The following is a 25,410-nucleotide window of genomic DNA, read 5'->3' on the forward strand; positions in this document are numbered from 1 at the left end:
CAATCTGCAGGAACTGATCCCGAATCTATCGAATTCTGGATAATAATCACCAACGCATCAATGATTTCTCGAACCACCTCCTTCAGTACCCTGGGATGTAGACCATCAGGCCCCGGGGACTTATTAACCTTCAGACCTAACAGTCTCTCCAACACCAATTCCTGGCAAATATAAATTCCCTTAAGTTCAGGTCCTTCAGCCACTGTTACCTCAGGGAGATTAATTACTCAATAATTCAAATTATTACAAAGTGTACATATAACTTATATTTTCTTATTAATTTTATATTGCAAGTCCAATACTGCACCAACAAAAATGGATATTAAGTAATGAAAAATGTCTTATGTTTCCTGAAGAAGATAGTTCAGAGAGGTCTGTGGAGCAGTATTGGAGCCAATTGGATACCTGACATGCCCTTAAAAGCTTGAATGATGTATTACTCAAAGGGAGGGAATATTCACGGTGTAATTCTCTGCATGCAACTTTCATGACATATTGTGTTCCTTGGATTAGTATCTCTGCCTGAGTCCATGAGCAAATTCTAGTCCATATTAAGATCACGGAGCTTGGAGACAAGCAAATAAAACAATCTATTTCTGTACGCTGTCCATTCATCTTTAATAGGATTAAAGACAACACAAGTTTAAAGAAAGGCAGCATAAGTCACAGTTCACTCTCATTCATGTGAAGTGATTGTTCCAATATAAAGAAATTAACTTGTGTCTCAATGTTGCTTTACAATCCCACTAAGTGAAATATGTAAAAAGGAAGGTCTATTTCCGCAGTTGGTTCTTATTCAAATGATTTATAGCATGCTGGCAAATGAGTTCACAAACTTCCCCACCTGCTGACAGATTTTTTCTTACAAGGCTTTTGATTTATTTCAGTCTGGTACTTAACTGCTTTCATGTGACTGATATTCCTAGAGTCCTTGTGTGGCTATGACTGAGTTTGAAAAAGTTCCTCTAATCTATGTGTTGCTAATTTGAATGGCGTCTTAGTCCATTGTTAGAGCACATGCTCAGAAACAGAGGCATTTGTTATGTGTGAGGTTTAGTTTCCTTTGTAATGCAATGTCAGATGCTTCAGAGGCGCAGTGATGTTGACTTTGACTACAGTCAAGCTGGGTTTAGGCATGCCAAGGTCATTTTTACAAAGGGGATAAGTATTCTGAGGGAAGGACACACTGTGGGGATATCTTTTAATGTAAGCTGCTGGAAATGTGTTAGGTTCAAAGCAGATTAAAGGAGAAAGTTAAAACGCTTATCAAAAAATCTTTAGGGCATGGAATTCATCCTATAGAATCCTATTATTGTAGTTACTGTTTTATAGGATTTTTATTTTATCTTACAAGATTCTAATCTTTTCTCAAGGACATTAGGGAGTATATTTTCCAAGATTATAATGGAGTGAACATAGTATTTATAGGTGCGTGAAGCAGCTGGTCAGTGATATATTCCTAACAATTAAAGACAGTCCTTTTTTGATGTTAGTCTGTAGAGTGGCTGAATTGAGGCCAGGCTAGTGGTAGCTGTATTGTGATCAAATATGTTATCAGCTATTCGGGTTTATAATGTTTAAAAGGGCAATCACTTCTGAAACTTGCCATAGAACCAGTCCAAATTAGAAAAGAAAGAATCCAGCTCACTAGGCTGATGGAAAATAATGTTGGACTTTATTCCAATACATTCTAACATTTAAATGAACTATTTTGTTGAGGTATCATTAAGGCAAAGCAGAAAATATATTTTAAAATTTCTACCACATATGTAGGTTCGGTAAACACTAAAAAAATCAGGATATTTCAAAGTCAACATTGCTGTTTTGAAGCATAGTTACTGTTGTATCATAAGAAATACTTAAGCCAATTTGCAGACAACAAATTCCTAAAAATCGAAAGAGCTGAAGATCAGATAATTCATGCTCACAGTGTTGGTTAAAATATAGATATTAGCCACAGCACTGGCAGGTACCCTCCATTTTCTTGGGATATAGGCATAGGATCTTTAATCTGTTAAGGCAGACAAGATACTACATCAGGTATGATTTGGAGATACCGGTGTTGGACTGGGGTGGACAAAGTTAAAAATCACACAACACCAGGTTATAGTCCAACAGGTTGATTTGGAAGCGCACTAGCTTTCGGAGCGCCGCTCCTTCATCAGGTGGTTGTCATCAGGTGACAATCACCTGATGAAGGAGCATCGCTCCGAAAGCTAGTGTGCTTCCAATTAAACCTGTTGGACTATAAACTGGTGTTGTGTGATTTTTAACTTCTCACATCAGGTGGGTTTGGATACAGAAGTGGAGGAAAATGGGCTTGCTTCCTTCATCACTTTACAATATAGCAGAAAGGATTTATGGTAGATCTTAGATGGAAGCGATGCCTATGAGGGAAAATAATTTAGATGCAGGTTTTTGTGATGGAGTCAAGGCAAGACCAACCTTTGGATTAGATAAGGTTAAACAGCATGGATTAACTGGACTGTTGGAGAACTGAACAATTAACAATCAAATGCAGTCAAAAATTGAAGATAATATAGTGCGAGGGAGAGGGAAAGTAGGTTGAGTGAGATAAAATGAAGTTGTCTGTACAGTGGAAGATGAAAGAGAGTAATAGAAGAATGTGGGAATCTAGAGCATGGGAGAGTGAAGAAGGGAGAGCAGGGTTATTCACCAAGGGCATGGAGAGGAGGAAATAAATATAGAAGTAGAAGGATGGAGGAAGAAAATATGGTACATTACAGGCACGAGAGATGGAAAATGTTATGGGACAGAATTAGGGAACTGGAAGGTGCATCAGAATAAAAATTAGAGGTCCAAGAATATGAGTTTGAGGATCAGTGCCTAAGGGAGGATATCAGAGAGGTCGGAAAGGAGCGAAGGTGAGGAAAAGAAAGAGGGAAAGTCATAGATGGTAATAGGAAGTTGATGACTGGAGATTAGGAAGAGTGAAGAAGATCAAGGAGAGTGCCGATTGTAAGAGTGCAGGGAACCGACAGTGACCTTAGCAAAATCTCATGTTGTGTAAAATTATACAATTGGGGAAGCATTGTGTGATCCCTTTAAAAGATGGTGTTACTTTTGGTGCTTAGAATTAAAATGGATGTCAGTGAGCTGCTTTAAAGTTTGCAGGAACAGAGAGAGCCCGAATTGAAACATTTTGTATCGAAAGGCCAAACAGCAATTTTATAAAGACAGACTCAATTCTAATTTTTTAAAATTTTGATTTATATAGGTGGGACTTGTATTTCCTGGAACAGCATGCCATTAGAATCTTGTTTTATTCAGGAATAGTTAGTTGTTAGAGGGGAATTGTTCAGTTTGTTAATAGTTTAGTAATATGTTCACTGTTAGAGTTAGGTAAATAAATTGTTACCTGTTGATTTTGAAGTGAGTGTCAGAGGTTTAATCAGGCTTGGGAATTGCAACACACAAGCAAACTGCACCTGATTTAAGTGGTGCAAGGCAGCAAGCAAGCTTTGCGCTGCCTACTTCTTTCAATGGTGTGCAGAGGAGCCCAGGGCACATCATGATGATCAGTGACTGCATACCTCCACAAGGCACCCAGTTCATGCAAGATTAGTGCCATTTAAAGCTGCACTACACGTTTTAATGGAGAGGTATATTCTGGTTGCAGCAAAGGCAGAAATCACTTGGAGTACATTTGAAGAGCTTCAGGAAGGACTTAAAATTATGCAAGAAGCAAATGAGTCTTCCCCAGATGTTTGGGAACGGCAGTTCAATTGCTAGTGCAGAACTAAACTGAATGAGAGAATAGAAACTTCCCAACCACAATGACTTGGGCATTAGTGAGAGAGTTGGGAAAATGAGATAAGATGAGCTGTAAAGAGATTCTAGAAGTCCAGACCAAAACGTCTCATTTTGCAGCCACGTTTTGTGGCAAGGTCTCTTTGCATGCATTAACGTCTCGTTATGTGTTCAGCTTGCCTCACCGATATGCAGTGTCCCATTCTCCCACCTGCCATGAGAATAGCAACAATTCCCAAAATGGAAGTCAGGCTGGTTAGTTTGTCAACTCGAGATGGCCACTTACTCCTCCATTCCTCCATCTTGGACACCAGTCACTAACATCTCAGAACACGCATCATGGACAGAGTGCGTGCACTCACCACTTAGAGACTTTGGCATTGGACATGTACTAGTCTCACTGCACCCCCATTGAATTATGGGAACCCCATTGTGTGGGAGAGGCCATTCAGCCCATCAAGTCCCCACTGATCCTCTGAAGAGCATCCTAGCCCCACCAATCTATTTCTCCGATCCACATCTCTGATTCATTTACAATAGAGTCTGCAGTTCAGTGCTGCACTTCAGAGTGATCCAGCACTTTTCATTGGAGTGCTGCTGCCAGAACACCTTGCATTCAGAGACAGGGATCCAGTTCATGGATTAAACCAGGGTGCATTTTAAGATCCCTCACTTTGTCTCTTCGTGCTCAGTTACTTTGCATCTATTTTGATGCCACAGCATACCTGCCATGCTTTGCCCTGTCTTTATGCAGTCTGCTCTATCAGCTACAGCTTAAAGGCTTACAGTATTTCTGTCTTGCCTTGCCTTTTAGCAGACACACAAAGCTAGGAAGCTTGTCAAATTTGTCAGAATGATCTGTCAAGGGGCTGAACATGTTACAGTGTATCACTGTGCTACAACAATCTCATACCTACACCATGTTCCAGCTTCTTACACAGCAGACACACTGGATGTGCTTCACCGAATAGTCAGGTTTCAAAGTCTACTGGAATTAGTCCTCAGTCAAGCCAAGGGAAACATCCTTCGATCAGCATTTTAAGTCAAGGACAACTTCTGTTCTCAGTCCAGGGGCTTGAGTACAGTTAGTCTGCCACTTGGGGCAGTCACAGTCAGGACTTTGTACCTCTACAATCCGGAGAGTGGGTCACCATCAGCCCTGTGTGTCCAGTGCAGCCAGCCCAGGAGTGGCAGGATGTCAGCTGGGGAGCTGCACACAGATCTGTCAGGGGCCTGGTCAGTCATCAACCAGGACTGTCTGTTCAAGTCAGTCTAGTGTATGGGTCACAGTCAGTCCTGGAGGTGCATCCACTGAAGGCCAAGGTTGGGGGGGGTCACTGCTATGGGAGGGAAGCTGACATCATCAGTTGTGGGAAATAGAGGCAGCATGTTGGAATACAGGTGGTATGGCAATTGTGAAGGGGAACAATTCAATAAAATTGGAAAGATAATCACAAATGAAAATGAAAAGGGGTGATGGTCATCGATAGTCAGCACCACTCTGGTTTCAATGGGGCACAATGCATTATGTATCTTGTATGATAACTTGTTGTGTCCAGGACAGAGGAGCTAAAATATGGAGATAAGCAGTTACATAAATGGATTAGGTGGGATCGTGGGCATGATCAGAACTGATAGGGTTGATGGGGAGGACTATCAAGAAAGAAGTATAAAGATTTAGGGTGTCACCTGAACGGAAAGGCTAACCATGTGACTCACTGTGTGATGAGTGACCATCGTGATACAAATAACAAGTGTAAAATGAGGATGAAAATGGCAGTCACCAAACCCAGAGTGGCCAGGGCAAGTGTTTCATTCTATGAGGTGAAAGACAGCAACAATCACAAAGTGCTTGTTGAGTATGTGAACCTTACTCATTAACCTCTTAACCACATCATGCAGCATCAGGAACCAATCACACTCATGGTTGTATTACACAAGCAATATATTTCAGCCTGAAAAGATTCACCCTCATTGCTAAAGTAGCAATCACTTTCCAAGGTCCCACAGCCTGCAAGAGGTGCAGAAGCTACTCATTTCACACCTCAGACCAGGTGTGCCTGACTGGCTGTGCTTTCCCAGCACCACACTTTTTGTCTCGTATTAAGGATGACCAGGCTCAGTACATTGTTGTAGGTGTGGATATAAAGGCATTCACTCATGCAGTTCCCGTTGAGGTGTCAGTCTCAGAGCTGGCGGACAGTGCTAGAGGCAGCCTTGCTGCTTGAACCTCTGACAAATCTATTGCTTCTTCCTCAGAGGTGGAGGAGGCGATGTCTTGAGGGACTGATCTTGGCCCCTGAGAATATGTACTAACATCTATACTTACAGAAGACAGAAAAGAGAAAGCATCACAGACAAGTGGCAGAGGTTTGGCTGTATTAGAAATACATTCGCAGTGACAGAAAATGAGAGAGCAGCACAATAACAGGCAATGATTCTTACATTGCTGGTGGAATGTGATGGTTTTAGAATCACCACATGTCCAGTCCTGGTCTTCTCTGGAGAGGGGTAGGGTCCTTCCCTTGTAGAGGGTAAGGAGCCAAATGTCAGGCATCCTGTCGCTCATCTTGACTCTCTTCACCCTACTGTGGGCCATTTTCTCCTGGATACGATAAAGAATTTGAATGAGTGAGATGACAATGGGTGTTTTAGTTGGTGCAGGTGGGCAGAGAGTAGGGAGGTATCTGTAATGAGTGAGTAAACACCACAGAGGCCATGCAGGGTTAAAACAATGGGGCTGGGGGTGGCGGGAGAGAGTGGGTTGGGTGGGTAACAGTGAGTGGGGGAAGATGTTGTAAACAATAGTGACAGTGCTGTACTGTGAGCACTGGGGGGAGGCTTGTGCAGAAGCAGAGACTGAGTGTAAGACAGCAGGGAGAAGATGAGTGACAGAGCAGTGTGCAGAGGACTGTGAAACTTTGCAGAGAAACATAGATACTTTAAGTGAGTGGGCAAAAGTCTGGCAGATGAAATACCATGTTAGTAAATGTGGAGTCATGCATTTTGGTAGTAATAACAGTAAAAGGACTATTACTTGAATTAAAAGGTTGCAGCATGCTGCTGTGCAAAGGGATCTCGGTGTCCTTGTGCATGAATCACAGAGAGTTGATCTGCAGGTACAACAGGTAATTAGGCAGACAAATGGAATTTTGTCCTTCATTGCTAAAGGGATTGAGTTTAAAACCAGGGAGGTAATGTTGCAGCTGCATAGGGTGCTGGTGAGGCTACATCTCAAGTATTGTGTACAGTTGTTGTCTCCTTAATTGACAAAGGATGTCCTGGCACTCGAGGAGGTACAGAAGAGGTTCAATAGGTTGATTCCAGAGTTGACAGGGTTGGTTTATGAGGAGAGAGTGAGTAAACTGGGATTATATTAATTGGAACTTAGAAGAATGAAGGGGAATCTTACAGAAATATTCAAAATTATAAAGGGAATAGATAAAATATACGTAGAGGGGATGTTTCCACTGGTGGGTGAAACTAGGACAAGAGGGCATTTGAACAGCTGGCCGTACATGGAAGTTGGAAGATGTGAGTGTGTGACTTTTAGCAATGTGATGTGTGCCAAAGGAAGGTGAAAATCATGACGGAGGAGCAGCACTCCGAAAGCTAGTGTGCTTCCAATTAAACCTGTTGGACTATAACCTGGTGTTGTGTGATTTTTAACTTTGTATACCCCAGTCCAACACCGGCATCTCCAAATCAAGGGATGGTGAAGCATTTGAATGGTTGTTTTGTTGAAGGTAAATAGAACAGAATGCAATTGGCAAGCTTTAGTATGTAAGATTGCATTCACTGACCTTGATGTACATGTGAGGCCATTAAATATTTTGTGACACTGCAACCAGGTCATTGGCTGCTGGCATTGCCGTCCCGAGTGACCTTCTCCATCTCCTGAGCAACTGTCTGAAGGAAGAGAAATCCTCAAACTTGTTCTGTGTCAGACTACTCTCCTACGAACCTGACCTTGAGAATTTTTTAAAACACCGTCCAGAGTGATCTTCTCCATCTCCTGAGCAACTGTCTGAAGGAAGAGAAATCCTCAAACTTGGCGGGAGCAGAATTAGGACTGAATTGAGAAGGAACTTCTTCACTCAGAGGGTTGAAAATCTATGGAATTCCCTGCCCAGTGAAGTAATTGACGCTACTTTTGTAAATGTTTTTAAAGCTAAGATAGATTTTTTTTAACAATAAAGGAATTAAGGGTTATGGTGAGAGGGCGGGTAAGTGGAGCTGAGTCCTTGAAAAGATTAGCTATGACCTTATTGAATGGCGGAGCAGGCTCAAGGGGCCAGATGGCCTACTCCTGCTCCTAGTTCTTATTTTCTTACGTAGGATGTTTGCATCTACTTCATGGGATGGAGAAGGTCATTGAATTTCTTTTTGGATTTCTGGACACTTCTCGATCGTGAATAATGTTCTGACAGCCTGGCAATGTCATAGTCTCCTATGCCAGGCCTGGGACAAGAGAACGTCCCTCCTCAGCACCTTCCTGCCCACCAGGACCTCCAGGTTCCAGCTTGCAGAGCAGGCTATCAAATTCACTTTGCCCAATATGTCTGGGACAATTCATACAAACCAAACAGGGCAGATCCAAACTGACTGCAGTTGACCTGGGTGCACAACTGGGTTTTAAATATGGCGCCAGCTCCAGTGGCTGCAGCAATGGCTAAGTGGGAGAATACGAGTTGGCATGTTAGATGTGTAATGAGAAGACTTTGGGAAGGTTGCATGAGAAATATCACCAGGCTGCAAGGAGAGAAGCCCATCCTAAAACTCAGCAAAATTGATATTTTGCTGATTTCTGGCAAAATTTATCTGTTGGATTCTCTTCTTTCAGACAGTTGCTCAGAAGGTGAAGAAGGTCACTTTAGACAGCAATGCCAGCAGCCAATGACCTGGATGCAGTGCCGCAAGATTTTTAATGGCCTCACATGTCCATCAAGGTTAGTGAATACAACCTTACATACTAAAGCTTGCCAATTGCATTCTGTTCCATTTACCCTCAACAAAACAACACATTCAACTGCTTCACCTTCTCTTGAAACACACTACATTGCTAAAAGTCACATACTCACATCCTTCAACTTCCACGTATGGTTGGCTGTTCAATATTAGCAGGCATATCACCAAAACACATAGCAGTGCACTCACTGACACACTTACCTCTCATTAGTAGGACTAGGTGGGCCAATAATAGGCACCAGAAAAAACCCACTGTAGCTGACCCTCATTTGTGAAATGGCACCGGTGATACTTGGAGCTGTGGACACTAAAACTGTGACCTGTACTGTTGCTAAAACCATTGAGAATGACAGAGTGTCTGTGCTTATTGGACCTTCTCAAACCCCATTTCACTCACATCCAGCAATCTCTTATGACGTAGAAGCTCTAGATGCTGTAATCATACACTCTTTTTACTATCGCCTGACTCTCCACAACTAAGCCACTTCTCATTCTTTTATGTTTTCAGGTGCTTTCACCCTGCAGCCAGTGTTGCCTAATGGAACTGTAGACTGAGGAGGAATAAACATATCACTTAATCTGATACTCGCATCCACCAGCTCAGATACTGGGAAAGCAATAGAGCGTAATATCGAGGTATGGTTTGTACATGGTCAGCTGAATTTTATGGGGACTGTAGGACTGTGTAAGGAGCATTGAAGGTGAGGAGGGGGGAGGGGGAGGGGGAGGGGAGGGTGAATGAAAAAAACATGGTTGCCTTGTCTTGATGTGGCAAGCTTATGTTATTCCTCATGACATTAAAAAGTAGGATGTGAGTATTCTAGTAATGGAAAGATGAAAAATGCATTCATTACAGATTCCTAAAGTATAAAAAAAGTTATTACATTTATAGATGCATCAATGTAGGCTAACATTAAGATATTCAGTTATAACAGCAGAACATGTGCCTTGCAGCATATCAGGCTTTAAGTGATCTCAGTAAGATGGCATCTGAGACTTTGATATCCTCAGGTAACAAGCACAGGATAATGTCAAGAGCATGTCTCTTAAGGATATACTGACTATGGGAGATATGATAGAGACATTGCCTGATGTGGGAAAGGAAATGAGGAGGAATTTCTTCAGCAGAGGGTGGTGAATCTTTGGAACTCATTGCCACAAAAGGTTGTGGAGCCTAAGTCATTGAGTGCATTTAAGACAGATAGCTAGGTTTTCTCATTGGTAAGGGGATCAAGGATTACAGGGAGATTACAGGAGAATGGGTAAGGGAAACATATCAGCCATGATTGAATGGCAGAGCAGATGTGATGGGCCAAATGGCTTAATTCTGCTGCAATCTCTTATGGTCTTATAACTAGCATAGCAAGCCATTCAATTGTATCAGTTACTAAAAAGTCTCAAAAAAGGATAAAAATGGAGAGATAAAGAACATAAGAACATAAGAACCAGGAGCAGGAGGAGGCCATCTGGCCCCTCGAGCCTAGTCCACCATTCAATAAGATCATGGCTGATCTTTTCATGGCCTCCGCTCCACTTACCTGCCCTCTCACCATAACCCTTAATTCCTTTACTGTTCAATAAGTTAGTAAGAACACCTAGCATCAACCAAGGCAGCAGAAATGATAGGTCAGATAGGAATCATGCTCACCTTCTGAGTCCCAAAAGCCTGTCCACGATATACAAGATACAAATTAGGCACTTGTAGATTAGTGAAGCTTCAGCAACACTCAACAGGCTTGACATAATCAAGGATGTGTTTGGCACCACATCCATAAACATTCACTTCCTTCAGCACTGCAACTCAATAGCAGCAGCGTATACCATCTACTACAGAAATTCACTGAAGCTCCTCAGACACCACATTTTAAACTCATGGTCATTGCTATCTAGAAGGACAAGGACAACAGATACAAGGGAATATCACCACCTGCAAGCTCCCCTCCAAATCATTCACTACCTTGACTTGGAGAAATAACACCATTCTTTGGGGTTGCTGGGCCAATATCCTGGGACTCCCTCCCTAACTGCATTGTGGATGTACCTACAGCAAAATGCACTGCAGTGATTCAAGAAGTCAGCTCACAACCATCTTCACAAGGGCAACGACGGATCAACAATAACTATTGGCACAGCCAGCCATGTCTAACCCCCATGAGTGATTTTCTTTTTAATTTTCATGTCTAGTTTCTATTCATTGTACTGTAGAATAGGAAACTGCACATTAATGAGGTGAGATTCAATGGTGATAAGGATGATAGTGAGCAATATTCCTATTAAACTGCCTCTCGCCACTCACTAGTCAGAATCCTATCTCGACACCTGGAACACTGTTGGAAAATGGTAGGATGTATGCCAGAGACATTGCCATGGTGGGAAAGGAAATGAGGAGGAATTTCTTCAGCCAGAGGTTCATGCTGTTATGGAACCCATGGCTTCAATGGGCTGTGGAGGCCAAGTCATTGAGTGCATATGAGACAGCAATAGAGAGGTTCTTGATTAGTAAGGCGGTGAACAGTTAGGGGAGGAGGCAGGAGGCTTTGCTTCAATTGTCATGTAATTCTCCCAGATTTCGCTTGATGGTCCAGGTCATCTTGATTCTGTCCTGAGTCTCCCAGAGATTCCCAGAGAGTCACAGAAAGGTGTTGAATGTGCCACATTATAACTAATTGTGATGTAAACTTGCTATTTGCTTCCTGAAGAAAGGAGGAAGCAATATCATCATAAAAGGTTTTTTTAAGAAACTTTACAAAACAGAAGGAGGTAGTCACTCAAAACTTACTCGTTGGTGAAACAAAGATATATGAACCTATTGGAACCTGGGAGAAACTGCAGACTGCTTGCTTCAAGGATTGTCATTCCACGGGGAGTATGATTTGGGATAAGTATAAATAAGGAATGGATCTTTTTGCTATTTAAGTAGTCTACAAAAAAAAAGTATTGATTCAAAAATAGAAATTGATGGAGAATGGCAGCATCTATAGAGAGAAAGCAGAGTTAAATTTTTAGGTCCAGTGTCCCTTTATCTTCAAATATGAAATATCACAATGCAAATTTTGCAGCTATTAATTGGAAGTTCAAATCTCTTTCAAAGGTTAGCAGTCTCTATGGAGATAACTTGAGAAGCTAAACTACTGAAGATCAGATGTCAGGACAAAATGCCAGGTACTGAGTTGCTCCCCTGAACTGGCATAGAGTCATACAGTAATACAGATGTACAGCATGGAAACAGACCTTTCATCCAACTCGTCCATGCCGACCAGATATCCTGGATATGTCTATTCCCAATTGCCAGCATTGACCCATATCCCTCTAAGCCCTTCCTACTCATATTCCCATCCTGATGCCTTTTTGCTAAGTATCCACAGCATACTGAGACAGTCATAACCAATCTGGGCTGGTCATGTAGACAGAAAAGCTGGCTTGCTTTCCAAAACAATCCACCCACTGAGTCCGAGGTTTGTTCTCATGGTGCTCGGTGGAAAGACCATGAGAACACTCGCCAAGGAGTTTTCATCAGAGAATCTCTACACTGTGGAAACAGGCCATTCAGCCCAACAAGTCCACACTGACCCTCTGAAGAGTAATCTACCCAAACCCATTCCTACCACTTTATATTTTCCCCTGTCTAATGCACATAATCTACTCATCCCAGAACACAATGGACAATTTAGCATGGTCATTTCACCTAACCTGCACATCTTTGGATTATGGGAGGAAACTGGAACACCCAGAGAAAGTCCACACAGACATGGGGAGAGTGTGCAAACTCCACGCAGACAGTTCCCCGAGGCTGGAATTGAACCCAGGTCCCTAGTGTTGTGAGGCAACAGTGCTAACCGTTGAGCCACTGTGCCATGATATTGAGTGTGAGTCCTAGGAGAAGATCACCCTGGATCATTGCGCCTGACATAACCAAATTAAAAGCAGCATTAAAAGTAGCCAGACTTTGTCTGTCCAACTATTCTTCTCTCTCTTTGTGCCCCTCTCCACCTATTATTTACTTCTTACCCCTTCCCCCACCCCTATCTGCTGAATAAAACCCAACATTCTCCTAGCTGCCACTAGGTTCTGAGGAAGGGCAACTGCACCTGAAACATTAACTCTGATTTCTCTTCATAGGTGCTGCTAGACCTGCTAAGCCTTTCTGGCAATTTCTGTTTTTGTTGTTGTTAAAAGTGGCACTGCCTGCTTATTGGAAAGCAAGTACATATCAGAGTCAGGGAAAAGAAAAGTGGAGGAATTCCCAATCCAGCAACTTATCCAAAACTCAATCCTATTTGTAGCAGAATCTCCCAGAAGTAGATCAGCTTTAGAAGTCATAGTCATACTATCAACCACTACAAATGACCAACATGGTCTTGTTCACCTTGAAGGATGAAGAAAACTAGTGAGCTCTTGGTAAAGCTGCTTAGTGAAACCTTCTGACTCCCTGTGGGCACAAGGGTCCTACTCATCAGGAATTCTGCGACCCAAGAAGATACTCAATGACACAAAGGCCGACCTTGCAGCAACATTGTTCCTGTCTACATGACCTCACTCACCCCCACTCGTCCATCAGGTCTGATAAGTCCCAGTGACCTTGTCACACATACCTCGCTGAGATGCCAACATCCATTGATAAATCTCAGGGTTAGGTGGAGTCAAGCAGTGGCCATCTCTTAGGGTGGTATGGCTGGCACTGATGAGCTGTCAGCACTCCAATTGGTCAGCAGTAACTGGAAGCCGGTTCTTGTCCCTTAAAGTGGCTGGAAGCCGGATGACAGCTCATCAATGGTTGGATTAATCTGAAATTATCACTGACTTTTTTGCCATCTTAGTCACTGATTCTTTCTGCAAATTTAGAATTGTCAGAAAGGTACAGAAAACTTCAGTGGCAGAGACTGCTATACTCAGTCTGTTTGACACTCTGAAATTAATTATTTCTGCAGCACAGAGACAGAGCTTTGAAGGATATGTGTGTTAAATGGGATGTGAACTATATGGTGTCATCACCATGTTACCCCAGTTCAAATGGTACACATCACTACATTTCTTCTCCTGAAGCATAGGACAATGAAGCAAGATTTTTACATTGTCATGCTACACCTCAGAGTCACAGATCTGGATATGCAGCTTTCATCAGCTGCAGAGATAAGATTCAGAAGATAAATGAGAATGGGTTTTGCAGAACCAGCACCACGATGCTGAATACAGTCTTGACAAACAAGGAAGAATGAAGATGGTACATATCTGGCATATAGGTGCAGGATGAACTCACCAGCAATCAAACAAATGGTCAGAATCACACACCCAACAATCTGAAAATCGATAACCACAAAAGTTACCAAACCTCATCGGAAGTCCAGGTCTTATGAAGTCATGACACCCAATGAAGCAAAGCTGAGGAGGAATAGAAGCCAAAGGTATATCCAGACTTCAGGTGAATTTCTCCAATTTGTTATGGTTCCTGATGGGGTAGCTCAAACACTTTAAGCTTCCAGCTCCCCTTTTTTATTCACCCACCCCTTCAGTTGGTTGCAACAAGATTAATTTAGAAAGGATCCCTACCATTGTCACAACCTTTCTCCCAGATCTAAACTTTAAAAATAGCCAACTTAATCAGGCTTTCTTGAGTTACAAAGACAGACTTTATTAATTGGACACAAGAAGAATTAATAATGAAACATAAGTTTAAAATAAGAAGTGAGTCCAAAAGAACAAAAGGTTAAAAAACAGCTGTAAAGATCAGTCTCTGAGTTGCTTGCAAGGAGCAGGTTGTTGACTAGTGTAGCTATTGCATTGGAGGTTACTGGCAGCATTGACAAGGGTAGTTGAACAGTCACCTTCATGATCTTTAGTTTCGCAGGTTGGTTGAGGTTCTGTATTTTTGATTCTTTTTGACCGTGACTCAATTCCAACATTCAGGATAAGTGAGAGTCCTTTTTGTTATCCCAACCTTGGTTGGCAGCATTCAGAGTGAAAGAATGCCCTTACCTGTAGCACTGGGGAACTAGGGTTTAGATATTTGACTGTGACTTTCACAGCATGGTAATGCTCAATCCCAAACTTTTACACATGACCATGTTCAGTCCCACTGGGACATTCCAGTACTGTTGAAACTGGCTTTGTTTAAACGTTTAGACTGTGTATTCTGACAATGGAGAAACACAAAATGTGTATGCAGTTTAGGCCATAATATGCAAGGGATTGCTTGTTGTTGACCAGGGTGATCATCAGCTCCTAATTATCTTTTGTAGTCACAAAAGATCACAGTCAGTCTGACCTGTTTGGAGCTTCTTTAACACTTTCAGGTGTTACATCCCAGCAGGCCCACACAGAATTATCCTCAATTCATGCCTAAAGTTATTTTGTCTCTGTAGCAGTCCTCTTTTAAGGAACACATTTTGAAACTACAAGTTGAAAATGGCCACCCTACTTTGTAGTTCTGACTTATGGCCATTGCACCAGCTAATTGTGCACAGTAAAAGTGAAAGAGTACAGCCAGATGATAACAGTATGTTAGAACAGCATGATAACATTAAACATATGAACAACACCTAGAGACATAGAAATGTACAGCATGGAAATAGATCCTTTGGTCCAACTCGCCCATGCCCCACCAGATACCCCAAACCAAGCTAGTTCCATTGCCAGCACCTGGCCGATATCCCTCCAAACCCTTCCTATTCATATACCCATCCAAATGCTTTTTAAATATTACAATTGTACCAGCTTCCACCACTTCCTCTGGCAGCTTATTCCAGACACGTACCACCGTCTGTGTGAAAGAGTTGCCCCTTATCTCTCTTTTATATCTTTCCCCTCTCACCCTAAACCTATGCCCTCTAGTTCTGGACTCACCACCCCAGGGAAAAGACTTTGTCTATTTATGCTATCCATGCCCCTCATGATTATATAAATCTCTATAAGGTCACCCCTCAGCCTCCGACTCTCCAGGGAAAACAGCCCCAGCCTATTCAACCTCTCGCTATATCTTGCAACCCTGGCAACATCCTTGCAAATCTTTTCTGTGCCCTTTCAAGTTTCACAACATCTTTCTGATAGGAAGGAGACCAGAATTGCATGCAATATTCCAACAGTGGCCTAACCAATGTCCTGTACAGCAGCAACATGACCTCCCAACTCCTGTAGTCAATGCTGTGACCAATAAAGGAAAGCATACCAAATGCCTTCTTCGCTATCCTATCCACCTGCGACTCCACTTTCAAGGGGCTATGAACCTGCATTCCAAGGTCTCTTTGTTCAGCCACACTCCCTAGGACCTTACCATTAAGTGTATAAGCCCTGCTAAGATTTGCTTTCACAAAACACAGCACCTCACATTTATCTAAATTAAATTCCATCTGCCACTTCTCAGCCCATTGGCCCATCTGATCAAGATCCCGTTGTAATCTGAGGTGCCCTTCTTCGCTGTCCACTACACCTCCAATTTTGGTGTAATTTGCAAACTTATTAACTATACCTCTTAAGCTCACATCCAAATCATTTATATAAATGACGAAAAGTACTGATCCTTGCACACTCCACTGCTCACAGGCCTCCAGTCTGAAAAACAACCCTCCACCACCACTCTCTGTCTTCTACCTTTGAGCCGGTTCTGTATCCAAATGGCTAGTTCTCACTGTATTCCATGAGATCTAACCTTGCTAACCAGTCTTTGGTGGGGAACCTTGTCGAATGTCTAACTGAAGTCCATATAGATCACATCTACCTCTCTGCCCTCATCAATCCTCTTTGTTACTTCTTCACAAACCTCAATCAAGTTTGTGAGACATGATTTCCCAAGCTCAAAGCCATGTTGACTATCCCTAATCAGTCCTTGCCTTTCCAAATACATGTACATCCTGTCCCTCAGGATTCCCTCCAACAACCTGCCCACTGCTGATGTCAGGTTCACTGGACTATAATTCCCTTGCCTGTCCTTACCACCTTCCTTAATCATTGGCACCATTTTAGCCAACCTCCAGTCTTCCAGCACCTCACCTGTGACTATCGATGATACAAATATCTCAGCAAGAGGCTCAGCAATCACTCCCTAGCTTCCCACAGAGTTCTGGGGTACACCTGATCAGGTCCTGATTTATCCACTTTTATACATTTCAAGACATCCAGTACTTCCTCCTCTGTAATATGGACATTTTTCAAGATGTCACCATCTATTTCCCTACATTCTACACTATCCATTGGGATGGCACGGTGGCTCAGTGGTTAGCACTACTGCCTCACAGCACCAGGGTCCCAGGTTTGATTCCAGCCTCAGGAGACTGTCTGTGTGGAGTTTGCACATTCTCCCTGTGTCTGTGTGGGTTTCTTCCCACAGTCCAAAGATGTGCAGGTCAGGTGAATTGGTCATGTTAAATTGCCCATAGTGTTAGATGCATTAGTCAGAGGGAAATGGGTCTGTGTGGGTTACTCTGCAGAGGGTTGGTGTGGATTTGTTGGGCCGAAGGGTCTGTTTCCACACAGTATGGAATGTAATCTGCAATCCTCACTTTCTCCTCGATGATCTTTGAGGGGCCCTATTCTCTTCCTAGTTACCCTTTTGTCTTTAATGTATTTGTAAAAACCCTTTGGACTCTCCTTAACTCTATTTGCCAAAGCTACCTCATGTCTCCTTTTTGCCCTCCTGATTTCTCTTAAGTCTACTCCTACTGCCTTTATACACTTCTAAGGATTCACTCGATCTATTCTGTCTATACCTGACATATACTTCCTTCTTTTTCTTAAACAAACCCTCAATTTCTTTAGTCATCCAGCATTCCCTATACCTACCAGCCTTTCCTTTCACCCTGGCAGGAATATACTTTCTCCGGACTCTCGTTACCTCATTTCTGAAGGCTTCCCATTTTCCAGCCGTCCCTTTACCTGCGAACATCTGCCCCAATCAGCTTTCGAAAGCTCTTGCCTAATACCGTCAAAATTAGCCTTTCTCCAATTAGATTAGATTAGATTACTTACTTACAGTGTGGAAACAGGCCCTTCGGCCCAACAAGTCCACACCGCACCACCGAAGCGCAACCCACCCATACCCCTACATGTACCCCTTACCTAACACTACGGGAAATTTAGCATGGCCAATTCACCTGACCTGCACATCTTTGGACTGTGGGAGGAAACCGGAGCACCCGGAGGAAACCCACGCAGACACGGGGAGAACGTGCAAACTCCACACAGTCAGTCGCCTGAGGCGGGAATTGAACCCGGGTCTCTGGCGCTGTGAGGCAGCAGTGCTAACCACTGTGCCACCGTGCCGCCCCACATTTAGAGCTTCAACTTTTAGATCTGGTCTATCCTTTTCCATCACCATTTTAAAACTAATAGAATTATGGTCGCTGGCCCCAAAGTGCTCCGCCACTGACACCTCAGTCACCTGCGTTGCCTTATTTCCGAAGAGTAGGTCAAGTTTTGCACCTTCTCTAGTCGGTACATCCACATACTGAATCAGAAAATTGTCTTGTACACACTTAACAAATTCCTCTCCATCTAAACCCTTAACACTATGGCAGTCCTGGTCTATGTTTGGAAAGTTAAAATCCCCGACCATAACCACCCATTTATTCTTACAGATAACTGAGATCTCCTTACAAATTTGTTTCTCAATTTCCCTCTGATGATTAGGGGGTCTATAATACAATCCCAATAAGGTGATCATCCCTTTCTTATTTCTCTGTTCCACCCAAATAACTTCCCTGGATGTATTTCTCCCTCAGTACAGGAAGATGAATATCCTCCCTCAGTGCAGCTGTAATGCTATCCCTTATCAAAAACATCACTCCCCCTCCTCTCTTGCCTCCCTTTCTGCGCTTCCTGTAACCTTTGTATCCGGGAACATTAAACTGCCAGTCCTGCCCATCCCTGAGCCATGTTTCTGTAATTGATATCCCAGTCCCATGTTCCTAACCACGCCCTAAATTCATCTGCATTCCCTGTTAGGTCTCTTGCATTGAAGTAAACGCAGTTTAATTTATCAGGCCTACTTTGTTCTCTGCTTTGTCCCTGCCTGTCCTGACTGTTTGACTCGTCTTTGTTCTCAACTGTACCAGTCTCAGATTGATCTCTTTCCTCACTATCTCCCTGGGTCCAACCCCCTCCCCCCCCCACACTTAAATTAATTTAGTCCCATTTTCGAGCATTTGGTCCATATCCCTCTAGACCCTTCCAATTCATATATTCACCCAGATGCTTTTTAAATATTCTAATTGTACCAACCTCCATCTCCTCAACTGACAGCTCATTCCATACACACACCACCCTCCGCGTGAAAAAGCTAACCCTCTGGTCCCTTTAAAATCTTTCCCCTCTCATCAATGCCCTTGAGATTTGGACTCCCCTACCCTGGAGAAAAGACTTTGGCTATTCACCCTATCCATACCCCTGATGATTTTATTAGCTCTGCAACCTAAGAACAGCTAAAGAATTCACACTTCTGTAGGTTTACACTATATCAAGATCTGAAATAATTGTTAAACTATTGAAATTATATTTGGACTGTTTGACATATTTGTCATTCGCACAATCCCTATCTCTGTATAACTAATTTTTAGTTCTGTGTGGGCCTGCTGGGATGTAACACCTGAAAGTGTTAAAGAAGCTCCAAATTTTTGCTGAATGGTAATCTGTTTGTAAAGTAAAAAAGCTATCCTTGGCAAAAAAAAATGTGATTTTATTATCTTTGGAATAGGGTCTTTTTAAGAGATCAACATGCAAGTGAACCAAGTACTTGAATGTTGTCACATGATCACATACCATAGGCTCTCTGCACTGTAGCACTTGAGGCATAGACTGTGACTGATGATTGTGACTGTATACTTTACGTATTGTATAAATTGTATAAACTTATCATGGATCATCCAGTAATTAGGATTTGACAGAACAGATGTGGAAGATTGTTTTCTCTTGTGAACAAGTCTCAGAGCAGAGGACATAATCTCAGAATAAGGGGTCACATATTTAAGACAGAGATGAGGAGAATTTTTTTTTTCTCTCAGAGAGTTGCCAATTGTAGAAATCTTTATTACAGCGGGCTGTTGAGGCTGGGTCATCACGCATAAAAATGCTTGAGGGAGACAGATTTTTAATCAGTTTGGAAATCAAGGGTTACGGGAATGCCATGAAAGTGGAGTTGAGGATTAACAGATCTGCTGTGATCTCACTGGATGGTCAAGTAGACTCAATGGGCTGAAAAGCTTGCTTCTGCTCCAGTGTCTTATGGGCTTATGTAATCCATGTATCTCACTTATATTTGTTTTAGATAGCGCAATAATAATAGTACACCATGGAGGCTCAGAGTGCTGCCATCATGGTTGCAAATGCTAATGCTCTGAAGGATTTCGCAGAGTTTCACAGCAGTCCAGCAATACATGCTCAAGCAGATTGCTGGAATTAGAGAGGCATGATCTTGGGAGTAGCAATGTCTTAGTGGAGCATGAACCTGTGCCCTCATTTAGGATACATTTGTCCTCCCACCATGCTGACTCCATCAGTGCTGCCTTTCTACTCAGTGACAATAGCTTCACTGTTCTGAGTGTGAACATCAAAGTATATTACAGAGTATGACAACAGGAAGCCAACCATTGCAAACACAAAGCGCATGCACATGTACAATTTGCAACATAATTCAGTTTAATACGTGTTTGGGCCAGGACTTTTTCTATCATTTCCTTTGATCAATATTATTAATCAAATTAAAAGCTTGACCAGAGGAAATACACTTGTCTTGTTGCTACACATCCATGACGAGAACAATTTGTCCCCAATATTATCAAAAATGCTACCTTTGACAAGAAGAAATTGCTTTTTCTTATGGAGTTCTTTTTTTTCAATCTCTCTTTGTCCTGCTCTCTGTTCCAGAAAGCGATTGCAGGTTTCAGGATGGCCTTCACTGCTGCCTCAACTGCGAATCTTCTACTACACAAATCCTGTACCTTGTGACAGTTTTATTACCTACATATTCCAGTTGGACTGCACAGTATTATAACTGATTGATAGGGGTAATTCTGCACTGTAGACACATATTTACTCAGGGCTAGATAAAATGACTGCCATCAACTTAGTTACTTGCTCCCTTGTGATATTTTTTACACTGTTTAGTGAAAGGAGCATAATATCTGTTTCTTTGCCAGTTCAAACTCTAGTCTGCACGTGCAAAAGGCCATGTTTTTGACCTTTACTGTAGCTATTTAGTCCCTTCTGAGCTGGAGTTTTAATTGATCTCATTTTATTTCACTTACAATTCTGTACAGCACAGGAATCAGGAAACAGCTGCTATGTGACTAACAAGATGTGTGATGCACCACTGCTGTCCTGTCATCACTGAAATTCATGCATTGACAAAGCATCTGTTTCCCATTTTGATTTATACAAGGTATTGTAGCAGGATTGTGTTCTTACATTAGTTCGCTATTTTACTGCATTCTGTAAAAACCCAGATTAGTCCTAAGTGCCAGCATCTTGTTCCTTGTTGCCCACAACCCTCATTCAATTGTTTTTGCTCATTTGCTTTCGACGCATTCTGTATCTGGAAATTTCTAAATTGTATGTGGGCACTGGGCAAATAAGGAATTCTAAATTTTTCATAATTTCTGTCATCTGTAAGGCCTTACCTGCATCTGGTATGGGTGGGAGAACTGGCCACAGAACAGGTGCTTCTTTACTGATTTCAGGGACCTCAGCCTTTGAAGAATGAGGTAAATGTAAAATCTAGAAAGACTGATCATGTCCATTTCTTTACGATGTAAAGGTATCCATTTTTAAAGTTATTAAGGTTTCTTGTCAAATTTTCTCACTAGTAGATCTCTCAATTCCAGTTATGATTCAATCCTCAAACCTAATTTGTCCCTCCCACCTTTTGAACATTGCAAAGGCTGGCAACACTATACTTCAGTTAAAGTATATATAATAAAAAAAGCTTCAACAAAATTGCAAGCATGTTTGTAAAGAGTAGGTTTATCACTTGGTTACACTTCGTGCATACAAGAAATCTTACCCTATTACTTCAACACTAGCAGCCAGTGTTGATAGTGCTTAAAAGATGCTGCCATCAAACTAGACATGGCAATAATATTTCAAGCTCATCAATGTACAATCTATTCTTTAACTAATTTCCTCTTTGCAAGCTTTTACAAGAAATGAATATCATTTCTTTTTAGCTCAACATTATCTCATACTTTCAAAGCACACCTACTACATGCAGATCCAACACACGTACTTCCCTCTAATACATGGCAAAGGAACCTACTTTGTGAGTGAGCTAACTAAAATCTCACCCACATACTTACAGCAGAAATCAAATATCTTGTCATTTAATTAATATTTGTCTTCAGTTCATTTCTGATTTTATGAGATAAAGTAGCAAGGGATCAAACTTGTTTACATAATTTCACACTATTAAAGTTTTCATTTAATCACTTGTTACAGTATAAATTATAGAATCATTATTTAGCTAATTTTATGGAAATAAACACTTCCAATTATACATTACCTTGTAATATCTCAAAAGATATCAACATCACTTTGCACAATGAAGTACCTTCGAAGTGCAGTGATTGTTCTCTGGGGAAATATGCCCAGTCCTACCCAAAGGACATCCATAAGCAACAATAAGTTAATTGATCAATTAAGATTTTATCCAGTTAAAGTGGCTGACAAAGGAATGTTAACCAGTATGTCCTATTCATTTTAATCTACATTTGTGTCACAGAATCAAAGAGACATACTAGTACAGAGGAAGGCCATTTAGGCCGTGGGATCTGTACTGGTTCACTGTACAGCAACCCTATCAATTCTATTCCCCTTCTGTATTCCCAAAGCTCTATTTGTTTATTTCACTCAAGTGCCAATCCAAGATTGTCTTGAAATCATTGATCATCTCTGCTTCCACTATCTTCCTAAACTGTTGAATGAAACTCTCCCAGACATTTATTCCAAACTAAATCTGAAGCCAATTTAGTACTGAATATCCCTGCAGAATCGATTTGATTTGATATCCATTATACTGACCTATTAATGATGAATGTAGGCTCTACTTTGGTATGATGCCATGTTACTGTCAGAATCCTACACAGCTTGTGCTCCCTTTTAGCACGTTGTCTCAGCACTAAATGCACTAAGTTTGAGTAATGCTGCTTACCTGATGAGATGCGTGGCACTTACAGCAGTGCTATCATTTTAATCCACCTCAAAGCAAGGGCAGACAATGACTGCAGTCATTTAGTAAATATCGGCAAAGGCGAGTTTAATTGGAAGGAACTGATTAACGGAAAGTTTTCAGTTTGTCACATTTACTCTGCAAACGGGAAGAAGAAAATTGTACTGAAGATTTAAATTTGACTTTGGAGTCAAAGGGGGAGGTTTCGACTTCCAGGCCAACTATGCACTGCTAACATAAACTCCCAGTTGTCCCTTTGATTTGGCACCAATGGGAATGGCCACCAGCACAAAATTGCAGTAAAAATGTCAACCACCGGAGGGATTCAAGCAAGAACTAAGTGAGATCAACACTTTATATTTGTAGCCTGGAGCAAGTTGTTGTGACTGCATTTATTCCTAACTTGACTCTTATTATATAAAGCTGAGTGATGTGCTCCAATTTACGTTGCCAAATGTTAGCAGATTCACAGGTTAACCTTTGCCCTTACAAATTTCCTCGCTGATGTTAAGAAAGTATCATGATACATAGATGTACTGAAATGTTTAAAGTTTATAATGTACTGATTTGATGAGTATATTCTATTCCTACTTCAGAACACTAATTCAGTACTTAGATAGCATGGACTGAATTGTGTGCTGGGCCTGGCAACTGCTGTCTTCCTAGTTCCAGAAGTATTTCTCTGTTATAGTTCCACAGGGTATTATCTTCTTGAATGTAGATGAATGGAAGGATCAACCTGACTTCAAACTTTGTATGATTTATTGTGATATTGCCATGATAACTAGTCAAACAAGTTGTTTTGATATCAGAATGCATCTTAATCCATCCATTCCACCAATTTCTAAATTCCAAATCTGTTCCTTGAATGACAAAGTGCCAAATATGAACACCATATTTGCTTTGCTTCGATGAAAGATAATAGCAAACAATTTGAATGAAATTCAAGTTTCCATTAAAAACAGTTCAAATGATTGTTTCTGTCAGCTTGTCTGTTTCTAATTAGATAAGATTCCTTACAGTGTGGAAACAGGCCATTTGGCCCAACAAGTTCACACCAACCCTCTGAAGAGTAACCCACCCAGATGCATTTCCCTCTGACTAATGCACCTAAAGCTATGGACAATTTAGCATGGCCAATTCACCTAACCTGCACATCTTTGGACAGTGGGAGGAAACATGAGCACCCAGAGGAAACCCAAGCAGTCATGGGGAGAATGTGCAAACTCCATACAGACAGTTGCCCAAGGCTGAAATCGAACCTGGGCCCCTGGCGCAGTGAGGCAGTAGTGCTAACCACTGAGCCACTGTGCTGCCCACAAAGTAAACACAAAATGTATTCAAATCCTCTTCTAGGGCACAAACAAGCTTATGTTTTAAAGCGGACTTGATAATAGATGAAAATATGTTAGAATTGCAAGAAACTATTATATTCATATGCTAAATTGTAAAACTGCATGCTATCTTGTAATATTAAATGTGCAATGTGCGGTATAGTGTTAGAGTTCAGTCAATGCTCAGTCTCACTTATAAAACTACTCAAATAAGTTCAACAGTTCACCAAACCACTAAATGGGAATACTGTACTGGCTTCACTGTCAAATCCCATCCATATAAAATACGATGCCTGCTCTTTTCTCCCTGCTCAATCATCCCCAAAATAATAAGTGTAGTGTTTCTTACTTTTATAGAAACTATAAAATGTTCCTGTCTGGGAAAATGTACTTTCATATCTTACTTAATTTCCCACTTTTATGTAATTCCAGCTTTGGCTGGACTCCGCTGTATAATAAGATGGCTCAACTGCTATTGAAAATCAATGCAAGGGACCACCTCCTCTAATTTATTTTGCAGGAATGAGTAACCTTAACCCAGGTTTCATAGGTCTCTATGTTTATAAGTCTGCATTTGTCTGTAGCTGATTGCTGAACTGTTACACACATGAGTGGAACCATCGGGGGGGGGGGGAGTTGCGGGGGGGTGGACTGAATGTCTGCTACCAGCTAATCTCGTACAAAATAAAAGTATCTTTAAGCTAACCTAAACTAACTCAGCCATTAGGTAGGTAAAAGGATATTAGATTTGCTTTTGACTTCCTTTTCAAAAGTAAACGTAATAAATGACATTAGGCGTATCTGTGTTAATGAAGTAAAACAGCATACATCTAAATTTCATCTCTTTTGTACAGGCTGTTAGCAGTCTGAGGCTTATGTTCCATGATTATGGGCCATTTTAGTTGATTAAAGTGGCAGGCTACAGGACAAAGGGAGCACAAGGTTACCTTGGATCACTGGAATACACTACAGCTGAAAAAACACTCAAGTTGTTTTTAAATGAAGCAATTTGCTTTTACGAAGAATTTAGTAGCATAGAAATTGGTGAAGCTCAGTCATTTCCCCACATGGAACAAGATTCTGTTAAATCTAACAGATTAAAGTTACACACTTGGAAGAATTTAAGTTAAATGCAATATTCTGACCATAATTCTTTTCATTGTTTTGTTTCAATATCAAATATATTTTTCA

Source organism: Chiloscyllium plagiosum, chromosome 9 (genome assembly GCF_004010195.1).
Source record: "Chiloscyllium plagiosum isolate BGI_BamShark_2017 chromosome 9, ASM401019v2, whole genome shotgun sequence".
NCBI lineage: Eukaryota > Metazoa > Chordata > Chondrichthyes > Orectolobiformes > Hemiscylliidae > Chiloscyllium > Chiloscyllium plagiosum.